Source organism: Marmota marmota, unplaced genomic scaffold, assembly GCF_001458135.2.
Source record: "Marmota marmota marmota unplaced genomic scaffold, marMar, whole genome shotgun sequence".
In the NCBI taxonomy this organism is placed as follows: domain Eukaryota; kingdom Metazoa; phylum Chordata; class Mammalia; order Rodentia; family Sciuridae; genus Marmota; species Marmota marmota.
In genome coordinates this window covers 18,167,119-18,179,604 of record NW_026000005.1, presented here as the reverse complement: position 1 = coordinate 18,179,604, position 12,486 = coordinate 18,167,119, and positions in this window count along the sequence as shown.

Genomic DNA, 12,486 nt, shown 5'->3' with positions numbered 1-12,486 from the left:
TGGTTATCATGGATTTTTCATTACTTTTTAGTTGAAAGAATATCTTACTAAAATATTATTTATTGTAATTTGTTAGTTTTTTTTTTAATGCACCCTTAAATCTTGTACCCAACATGAGTACCTCATTTACTTTGCCTACTAGTTCTAGCTCTTCTGTCCAGGGCTATTTTAGCAAGTGGAGATTTAAATAGAAATACTGTTTACAAAAAAATTTTTTTCATAAAGAAAAATGAAATTAGAAGGATATGTCTCACAATTACTTTGTACTATGAAAGATCTGAACAAATGAATTCATAATAACTTAAAAAACAAAACACCAACATAGGGTACTAAAATAATGGAGTGAGATGAAGAGAAAAAAAGAAAAAACTAAAAAATGAAATGTCTTTATTTAGAAGCAGTATGTAAAAAAGAGTTAATAATTATGTCTGAAAATGAAATGTACACAAAGAAAAAAGTCTTAAAGTAATGAATTCAGAGAAACTAAGAAAACAATTGGAAAAACAGAATGGTTGTTCAGAAAATGTTCAATCTGTGTTCAAAGGGATAAACATTTTTCCCTTTTTTGTTAATGTAGTGAATTACAGTGATGGAATCTCAAATATTAAACTTACCTTGTAATCTTGGGATAAACCTTGTTGTCTCAACGCATTGTTATTTGTTTATATTTTTACACTTAACATATTTTTTCAAATTTCGCATCTATAATCATAAGCAGTTTGGATTTTTTTAATGTCTTTTTCTAGTTTTGATAGCAAACTAATGCTAGCATTTTATAAGCTAGAAAGTAGTACTTCTTTTTCAATTTTTTAGAAGAATTGGTGTAAAACTCTTATTATTTCTTCCTCAAGTATTTGGTAGAATTTACCAGTGAAGCCATCTAGGCCTACAGTTGTCCATGTGGGAGTGTTACTTAAATACAAATTAAATTTTGTTAATAGATACAGAAATGTTCATATTACCCACTTTTTTTGAATAAGCTTTGGTAGCTTCATTGAATTTATTTCAGCAGTCAAATTATTAGCATCATGCTCATAATATTCCCTTATTATATTTTAATATCTGAAAGCTGTTTTTTCCCCCCATGTCTGTCACTTTGGATATTAGCTAAGTCAGCTAGAGGCTTACCACTTTTGTTGATCTTAAAGCACTAGGTTTTTAATTCATTAATTTTCTCCATTGCTTTTCTTTTTTCTGTTTAATTGCTTTCTGCTTAGATATCTATTATTTTCATAAGAAGGAAGCTAAGGTCATTGATTTAAGACTTTTCTTACTTTCTAAAATACTTTTTACTTTTTTGCTGTATTTTTTCTCTTAGTACTACTGTAGAACATCTTGCAAATTTTGATTTTTTATATTTCTATTTTCATTAGGTGCAAAAAAATGTTCTTATTACCCACATAATTCTGTCTTTGACCAATGGGCAATAGTAGTGTTATTTAGTTTTGAAATATATAAGATTTTTAATGGAGTATTTAATCACTGATTTTTAATGTAATGCCATTGTTCCGAGAAAAATGGGCAATATATGATTTGAATCACTTTATGCTTAAAAAAAGCAACTTATTTATGACCCAGAACATGATTGATTTCATCAAACATTTAGTGTGCACTTGAAAATGATGTGTATTGTGTTTTTGTTGTGTAGTGTGTGTTGGAGGTGCCAGATCAAGTTACTTGATCTAATCTATTTGCCTACTGACTTTGTCTACATATTTTCTCAATAGTTGAGAAAATATTATCAAAATTTATAAAATTATTTGTATATTTGACTATTTCTACTTGTAATTCTAATCATTTTACTTCAGATATTTTGAACTCTGTTATGGGTATAAAAATTTGACATTAAGTCCTCATGATGAATCATAAAATCGTTACAAAGTAACCATTCTTATTAGTAGTACTCATTTCCTTGAAATATGTTTTTTCTGATGTTAACATGGCCTTTCCAGTTTGCTATAAACTATAGTTAAGATGACATATCTTTGTCCATCCTGTTACTTTAGTCTCCTTGTGTCGTATTTATACATCTTATTGTTTGATTGAGATATTTCTGATCTAATGGTAATAAACTAGGTGGACCTTCTCAAGGTCTGTTTGTTCAGCTCCTTTGCTTCAAAGATAAGGATTTTCCTTTCCCCAAGGCCTAAGAAGGGTGCCTACAGAATTAGTGTCTTGTGATCTACTTCAGAGGAAACTCAGAGTTTATAGCCTGCTCAGGGTAAAAGTGAGAAGAGGAAGGTAAGAGTCACCTTCCTGCTTTTGTTTTTTCAAACACCAAGCTGCGGTATTTGGGGGTGGCATGTCCTAGACCCTGATACCTTTCCCAGGAGGTAGCAGACACTCAAGCATGGTGAATAGCACCTTACATTTCTGCTCATAGGGAGAGATTCAGGGATGATCCTGTAACTCCAGCACAGTCAATGAGATACCAGAAAATTGCCAGAAAGCCAGATGTTTCTTTCCACTGGACTTGAGAGGATGACAGCTGGAGCCACAAACATTATTATATAAGAGGGTAAATACCTGCAAATGGGGTCAGTGTCAGAGAGGAAACAAGAGACCATAAAGAAGAGTTAAGTTGGGTCTGAAACAGTGTTTGAATCACTATCTCCAAAAATATCTGAGCCATATTGTCCTTAGCCTATTTAGCTGTTTTCCAATTACCTCCATTGGATTGGATTTTCTATTATGGGCACCCAAAAGCATCCTAAACAATTCATAGTGGTTTCCTAAAGAAGTTCCCAAGCTTCTCAAGACAAAATTATTCTGAATGGAAAAAAGAAGAAATAAATATTAAGACTATATAACATTAAAGAAAAAAGGTAACAAATTTAAAACTCAAGTTAGCATATGGCAAGGACCACTTAAATTTTCTCAAAGGTAAATCTGACCTGGCTAATAACTGCCCAAGTGAATAAGAAGCCAGCAGGAATAAATCATTTGACCACCAGCAATACTCTTTTAGGGCTGATGATATACCAAACCAATGACTGAAAATGGAGAATAAAGATAACTCCATGGTATAACAGTGTCAGTAAACCAGACATGGATATGGACAAGATTTGAGAACAAATTATTACAATATTATTAGTGAGATCTTAGAAAGGAAATTGGTAATCACCTGAAACCAGAATAGCATTAGCAAATAAAGTAGGTCAAAATAACCTTAATTCTTTTACATTTTTCCTGTGGACAGAATGAAGATATGAGGTCCAGAAAATAATAAAATTAGGTGGACACTGTGTGGTTGAATAATATGCCCCAAGGAATACTGAATGAAAAACACAAAAAAGATTCACCTCTTGGCCAGATATCATTAGTACTCTACTTTTAGATTTACACATCAGCCCTTTTCATTGTAAAACTTTTATCATAGGCCTAGATGAAATACAAATGGCTTAGTTATCAGTCTCTTTGATGGAAAATGGAGTCCAGGCAATAATAATGACTATTCCTCACCAACCACTCTCTAGGTTCCAGACACTATCATAAGGGTTGTAAACACATGTACTCTATGAAAACCTCGCATAAAAATACTAGGTAGATATATTTTACATATAATAAAATCAGGACTTTAAGAACCTATGACTTTATTTATTTATTTGTCCATTTTTTACTCTGGGGATTGAATCCAGGTAAGCCTTACTACTGAGCTACATCCCCAGCCCTTTTTATTTTTTATTTTGAGACAGGGTCTCAATAATTTCTTAGGGTCTTACTAAATTGCTGAAGCTGGTCTCAAATCTGCAATCCTCCTGCCTCAGACTCCCAAGTCTCTGGGATTACAGGTGTGTGCCTCTGTGCTTGGCTTATAACTGATTTTAATAGCGTCCCAAAGCTAGAAAAATCAGGATTCAAACATCAAAATTTGTGCTGTAAACAAAGCTTTCTGTTCCTCATAAAATGTAGATTGGGTATGTAAGTAAAATATCTGCACATAAGTGGAAAAAAGATTGATATAAATGTAACAAACAAAGGAGGTTAGGGGAGACCATACTGAAAGGTAACAATATGTTAAAATGATTTAGTGATTTGGGTTGATTTCAAACTCAACAGAAATCAGAAGAATTATGCAACTGCCAAAAAATAAGTGCTACTCCGAATTGACCAAACCACATCTGCAACATTATGTATAATTTTGAAGCTACAGTTGAAGATGCAATTTGATATTCTTGAGCATGTTCAGACTTGTTGAGCTAAAACTGAGTCACTAGAAGAAGAAAAAAATTTAAAAAGAGAATATGAGCTTAAAGGAGGAAATATATAGGATAGATACAGGTGCGTTCTTTAAATGTGTGAAAGGTTATTAAGAGGTATTAAACTCATTCTACTTTAATCCAACATTATGATTGCAATGTACTGATATCAGCCCAAGAGACTTCAGATAGAACCTATTGCTCTTATTTTACACTAAGAAAATGAGGCTATAAATTAGAAATAACCTAATTTGCTCGAAGTCACATTAGATATTGGTAAAGTTGAGACTAGAACTCATGTCTCAAAAATTCTAGTTGGGAAGGTGGGGAGTGGGGGTTCTATGTTAGACTATTACAGTGGTAAGTAGACAATAATATCCATAGATGAAGCAACTATCTTGGAAATTCCAATAAATAAGATCCAGAGTTAAGAAAGGATAACTTGTTTAAAATAACCAATGAAAACTATGTGAATTTAGAGATTTTATACCTATGTGATAATTCACCAAATTTTATGCTTACTTCATTGTTCCATTTTAAAAGACTAGATCCTTATAGTGTCTCTTAACTAAGAGTTCTTCTGCAGATGAAAGAAGTACTTTGTCTTTTCTACTATGGCCCCTGGACTTCTACATGCCAAAAACATTGTTGTTGTTGTTTTTTCCCCTAGGACCTAAAGCTATAGGTCTGTCCTCCCTTGGAGGCCACTTCTAGGAAGCCAGCCTTCCAGCCTTCCAATCTGCTCCTTAGTGTGGGAGCAGAAGCAGCTGTAGGGGAAGCAGCAATGGCATGGCTCAGAACACACCCACTCCATTGCCTCCCTGCTCCTGAACATCAGCTGTTGAGCGGGGGAATGCAGCCAGAATTATCACCAGCTGTTTCCCAAGCTGTTTTGGCATCAATTCATAGAAGAATAGACTCCCCAGGCATATTCTTGAGTAATGTTACTGGAACTAAAGATCTGTCTCCAGAAACATACAATACAGAGGAAAGATAAGTGAGTTTGACCTTTCACCTTCCACTCTCCATTCCAGAAAGCCTTTTCAAGTCCTCCCTACAATGTCCATAGTCTCTAATATTTGCAACAGTTACCAATACTTTAATGATCCTAGTCTTAATGTTCCCATGAATTTGGGTACATTTTTTATTAACTAAAACCAAGTGGAATTGGTTTAGACATAAGTTACTATAAGATTGAGGAGTCAAACAATTAAAATCATACCAGCTGGATTTTTTTTTCATCATAGTTCGAGTTTACTGTACAAATAGTTATTTTCAATTTCACCATACAGAAGTTATCCCAACTAGTAAGTTGTATGTCAGATTTCAAAGTCATTTCCCAAGGTTGGTTCCGTGTGTGTAGCTTGAAGATAAGATGAAAGCAGCATTGCAGTACAACTGATGACCTATATTTATAACTGTAGATTAGAAATTGTATTTATTATAATGTTCTAAGTATAGGTGCACCTCCACATTCATTGCTATCCATGTATGGATGAAAAAAGTATTTGCTATCTCATGCTCATCTGTACCTAATGTGATTTTGCATAATTGGGAGAAAATTCCCCAAAACCACAGTAATGAATATATAAAATGTTAATTTTAAGTGTACAGCATATGAATTCATTTGAAAAAAAAAGTTACCTGGTCTTTTACAACAAAGAAAACTTGGAAATAAAGTATATTTAGTGAACATTTCTGTAGAAAGAAAGTCAGACAAGTAAAATGCAAATGTTGTACCAAAAGTTTATTGAGAAGTCAGAGCTAAGAGAAATGTTAGTAACTCTTAAATTATTTTCCTTTGAGGGTTTTTCCAAAAGTACTCAAGATATCTCACATGTTTTAGTGCATGACTGTTTTCTTGCCAAATCTAACTTGAAATATTATATTCTAAATATACATGTCACATAATCATGAATATCCTTTCCTTACTTGAATGAGGTCTGGCCAAACATTTTCCTGGCAGTTGTTATGTCTATAAGAATATACTAGGATACTATAGTGCTAGCCAAAAAAATTAGTAGGCTAACTGCCACATAAGAATATAAAAATACTTATTTGATCAATATTAACAGGATTTATGAAATAATTTATATAACATTGACATTATTTGACATCAGCCTTTCAAATGCACTTACTGGTAGAAGAAAGGGAAAAAAGTTGATTTGGCAAAGTACCAGTATGAAGTTCATTTACCTCTTAATTTTATCTAATGAGGAAGAAGAAATTTAAACATGCAAATATAAAGGACAACTACATTCATCTGCAGTAGAAACAAATTAGGGTTTCATTAAACAAAATTATTTGCTATCCCTATGCTCACTTATTTAGGAGTGTTGATATTCTTCACCCTCATGCCTTTATTTATTGCCTGATAGTGCCAGCTAGGACTTTAATGTTGAACAGAAGTGGTGTGAGCACACATCTTAGCCTTGTTCCCTATATATACAAGAATTTAATCTAACCATATATAATGGTAGCTGTAGGTTTTTTGTGTTTTGTTTTGAAGTTACCAGTTATCAGATTTTAAAAAATCCCTCCAATTCTTAATTTACGGAGATATTTTTTTCCATCATAAATGAATACTAATTCTGTCAAAAGATTTTTCTGCATCAATTGAAATGATTATGTGGTTTTTCTGTTGCAGACTTTCAGTACAGTGAATTTTATCACTGATATTCAAACATTAGTCTTTATTTCTTGCATAAATGCTACCTGGTCAAGATATATTGTTATTTTTATATACTGTTGTATTTGACTTAATATTTTCCACCCATATTTACCAGGGATATTGCTCTGCACTTAGTTGTTTTCACATAATGTGTTTCAGGATAATGTTGACCTGGTAGAATAAGTTAGGAAGTGTTTCCTCTTTGTATTAGTGTTTCCTCTTTGTATTGCTGCCTAACAAATTACCTAAAACTTAGTTACTAAAACAAAGCTTAGCTGATTCCTAAGCTTGGGGTACCCCAAGACTGCAGTGGAGGTCTCAGGTGATCATCACTGTCCTCCTCCTCCTCTCTCTTCTTCAGCTACTTCTCCTTCTTTTCCACCTCCTCCTTCATCCTTCTCCTCCTCCTCCTTCTTTTGCTTCCTTTTGCTGTTTTTCCTTTTTCTTCTTCTTCTTAGTTCCCTTTTCCTTTTTTGTCTTCTTTTACAATCCTTTAATAAGTTATAACCCATTCCTTGCTCAGATCTCAGGCTTGACTTGATATGTGGGCTATAGTTTGCCAACCCCTGATCTACTCATTTTATTCCATAACTGATGCAATGTCCAGTTTAGGACTCTAAATCACTATCCCATGTATTAGTTCTTTCCATGTTGGCCATGGCAACACAAATGCTACCCAACCAAGTTTGAACTTCAGGGATCATGTGCTGATCCTTTCTAGAGGGTCTTTCCTAGCCTTCTGTACTTCCTTCACATGTAGGTGTTGATCCATACTCAGCTAAAAACTCCACTCCAGATCTCAGTCTCACTCTGAGCAGCTTTCTTCTCTTTAGCACTCCCAAGTTTATCTTTTGTGGCCACTTCAAACTGTCTCTTTGATCTGAAGAGAATCCTGGGATTTTAGAGAGTTTCTCTTCCTGGCTGGCAGTGCCACTCATTCAGTCAGCTAGGATACTTGCAGCTAGAACAGCATCTCTTAGGGCTCACTCCACAAGTTGCTTGGTTTCCAATATCTAAATCCATTTTTTTCATATATTTTTGTCTGGGTTTTTTTCAGTTGCTTAAGATAGAAGAATAAATCTTGTTCCTGTTACTCCCTCCCTCAAACATTCTTAATAGTTTTTAAAGTACTCAGCAGAGTGTATGGAGTCAAAATCAAGTGGAAAAATCTTTCCTGGTAGTCTCTTTTATTTTAAAGTTTTATTCTAGAGAAACAGATTCTTTAAAAGCATTCTTTAGACCATACATTTTAAAAATAAACCTCAGCTAGTTTCTTTTTTCATATTTTAAGTCATGCCTCAGAAACATTTATAAATCTATTTTCACCTTAATATAATAAAACACAATGCTTTTGAAAATCCAGCATTCCAGAAGTATGAATTTTAAAAATTAATTCTAAAAATTCTAGTAGCTCTTTGAAACTATTTAACTGCACAATGTGTTAATTTTAAAATAATATTTTACCAGTGTACTCCAAGCTTGATTCAAAGCTAACTGCGATGTGTCAAAGAGTGTTATGAGAAATTGCACAGAAAGTACACATAATTGTGAATGTGTAGAAGCCAGATCTCAAATGGTAATAACTATACTTATTTTCCTAAGAAAAATATTAGGTTTAATAATCTTCTTTCCTCTAAATTCAAATGAGAAGTGGACATAACAAAGGTCTTTGAGCATATTAACATTTACAAGAAGCTTAGATATCCAGCTTTTAATGTTGAACAAGTTTTATAAATAATAAGATAACAGATTGTTTTAGTTAACCAATTAAAATTATTTACATTTTATGAGATAATAAGTAATTAAATAATTTTTCTTGTTTTAATTTTATACTTTTTCAAATATAAATTCTTACTTTGATAAGCTATAAATGATCTTGGTTTAAAATATCCTATCCTTTTATATGATTAATGGATAGGTATCAACCTACAGTCTACCTTCAATGGAACAAATATTCAGAACAATATTTCAAAGGGCACTGAAAAATTAGAGAGACTCTTAAGTCTTTTCTAAAACCTATATTGCTGCCAGGCACCGTGATGCACACCTATAATTCCAGCACTCAGGAGGCTGAGGCAGGAGTATCTTGAGTTCAAAGACAGTCTCTGCAATTTAATGAAGGCCTAAGCAACTTATAAAGACCCTGTCTCTAAATAAAAAAAATATATAAAAAGGGCTGGGGATGTGCTCAGTGGTTAAGCCCCCCTGGATTCATTCCTGGTACCCCCAAAAAATAAATATATAAAACCTATACTGCTGATAATCAGGACAAATGTTTTTCAAGATTTTTGGTTAATGTTCAAGAGTAAAGGTGCAGAAGAGAGAACTTGGTCATCAAAACACTATAAATACTGGTTTTCATTTGCTTTAAGACTTTAACCAGCTTCAGAAAGATGATCATTCTTGGTATGGAGGCTGTGAGTCTCTATGAAAGTGGGCTAATACATATGTGTATTTGGGGGATAAAGTTGAAAATAACTCAGCAAGTAATTTTGCAATTATGGAAGAGATAGCATTGTGTGATATAAGGACATATTTATATTATCCTAATTTATAGTCATTTCATAATAGGCATTAATTATATCAATATGACAATAACTGTAATCTTTTAAGCTCAATAGAATTTGTTATGATATCTGCCTTTCAGGAAAAGAACTGTCTATGTTTTATTATCTAATAAAAAGTTCTATACATCTTTTATTATAATTGGACTATTTTAAGAGCACTATCAGTTGGTTAATTCCCTCACTTGTTGAGTTTAAAAGTGCTTCTTATAACTCGAAGCTAACTAAACCTAAAATGCATTGTTAACCAGTAAACAAATACCCCAGGCATACATACCATCTTGAAATGGATCAGATTTGGAGAATGGGGTTGAGTAACACATATTATAAAAAGTACTTTTACTCATAATTGAGTCCATGGCTTCAATGGGAAACAAGTTGAATTTTCTACAGAAACATATGCTCAAACATACTCCCCAGGGCCTAAATGTTTTCTAGTTGAAGGTAACCAAAAGAAACATTAAATGTCATTGACAATAATGGAGTATTCAAAATTACTTTTATCACAATGTTTTATATTTTCTTTTCTTATATAACTCACTATCTAATAATTATCTCACTATTTTACTTAACTGTTATATTGGACACCTATGCATTACTTCAGATGCTCTTGGGCTTAATATTCTTATCCCAGCCTCTCCTAAGATGATCAAATTATATTTACTTTTGATGTATATTTGCAACTCAGAAGTCCATGAAGTGCCATTTAATCAATAAAAGCAAAGGACCAGGGTATAAATACAATCCTTTTCTTCTCTGAGGATGGATGATTTTGAGATGCATTGTATAAGGCTTTGAGTTAGTATTTGTCAGTTGAACTATGAGCTATAGCAATGCCTGCATGCCTGACTAGAGCAAGAAACAAAGGGGTAAAATGGAATATGGTTTTTTTAAAAAAATTAAAAAAAAACAAAGGGGCAAAATGTAAATTGAGTCTAAGAACAGTCAATAGATATCATGAGTCCCGTTGCTATATGAACTCTATCAAAAAGTACTTTTCATAATTCTCATCTCCCAAATCCCTGAAGAAATACATTTGCCTCCTAAAGGAACTATTAGATTTTTTTTCCTTAGGATTTTCAAGATATATTTTTACCCTTCCAATCTATAATATCTCAAGAAAACATGAGACAACAATGAGGACAACAATGATTATGAAGAAGGAGGAGGAGGAAAAGAAGGACAGGGTGAAAGGGTGCAGCACACCACCACATAGGGAACATGTAATAGAAATTGCCCTTGGCTGGGGCACTGTTCTTAGAAGGGAATATGGATCCTCTGGGATGAACTCTTGTGGGCACGAGTTATTACAGAAGCCTACTCCAGACCCCCTGAATCTCTCTCTGGCTTCCTATTTCAAGGTATGATCTCTTCCCCCTGCACACACACTTGCTATGATACTATGAAGTCCTCATGAGAGTCAAGCTGATGCTGACATCATGCTTTTGAATCTTCAACACTGTGAGCTAAATAAACCTCTTTTAACAAAGCTATCCTGCCTCAGATGTTCCATTATAGTAATGAGAAACAGATTAATATATATACATAAAATGCTATTTTGAATAGTTGATCGTTCTGTATTAGGTAAACATTAGAAATGCAGAAAAAGAAATTTATTAAAATCAGAAAACCAATCTTTCAAGTAATATTATACATTTATTTATCTTAAGTAATACTCATAATCTACAAATATTCTATGACTGCAAATTTGCCAAAACCAAGTTTATATTTTCAATAAGTATTTTAAGAAATTTTTATGCCCTGTTCCTCAAAAATCTAATTGTGGGTTCTAGTGGGAAACTTTGAATCACATATAAAGAACTCCCTTAAGAATTTTTTTTAAATCACCAAACTAGGAATCATAATATACCAAATTTACTAATAACTTAGAACCCATATTTTAAAATTATATTTTAATGAAAGGAACCTTTCAATTACAACTTGACTGTGGACATAGAATTATAATTGAGCCATAGTAATACTGCATCACATTTTTTTCAGACACAATAGATAGGCTTCGGGTTTGATCACATCCTCAGGAATTTGATGTGGCTCACTGTTGAGTAGAATCTTGGATTATACTCACTGAGAGCTGAAAGGGAAAATGACCAACAAGATCTAACAGAAAGCAGACTTTGCCATATGGCCTGTAAATGTTTGCCATTTGAAGCTCACTAGGAGAGATCTGAAATTCTACAGCAATGATTTTCCTTTGTCATGAAAGATTTTTCTGGCAAGAGAGCAGAAACCATGGATTTGACTTGTTGGTCCCAATACAGAAAGTCCTAGCCAACAAATTGAAAAGCACAGGGCCTGCAGTCCTTTCAAATGAATCCTTTCAATCATTTGAAAAACACAGCTGAGCATCTTTCCAAAAAGGCCAATTTCAGGGAAAAAGTCTCAAGACTTCTTTCTATAAATAAACATCCCTTCATATCAAAATTCATGAAGACTTCTATTAATTTTAATTCTGATAGATCTTTATTTAAAAATCAAAGTTTGGTTAATAATCATTTGCACTGAAGGGATATAACTAATGCTGTCTGAAAATTGGCTATTTAAAACTTTCCTTTTCTGGCCTATTATCTAAGAATTAGTTAATAATCTTTTGCTTTTTTGTTCTTTACATTCTTTTTATTTAAAGTTCTTTTTGTAATTATGTTTTCAACCTTCTGAAAATAAGTATGCCATCCTCAACCTGGGATTTTTTAAATACATGATAAAAGTAAGTTCATCTCTTCTTGATTAAAATTTATTAAGTGCCGCAACCCCTTGCCGGCAAGGGAAAACACGACACAGGATTCTTCCTTCAGCAGTTTATTCAGGCCTTGATTCATGTATCATCTTCTAGTGACCCGTCGCCGAGCGCCCAAGCACAGCCTAATAAAGCCTCCAGCATACCAATCTTAAGCTGCCACGTGGACCTTTCTCATAGGGTGGTAAGGGATTGCGTGCCAATTCTCCATATTAGGAGTTGTTTATCACAGGCCACAGTGGAAGCCGGCGCCATCTTCTAATGGCGGCCACGGTCTAATTAGAACGGCTCACCACA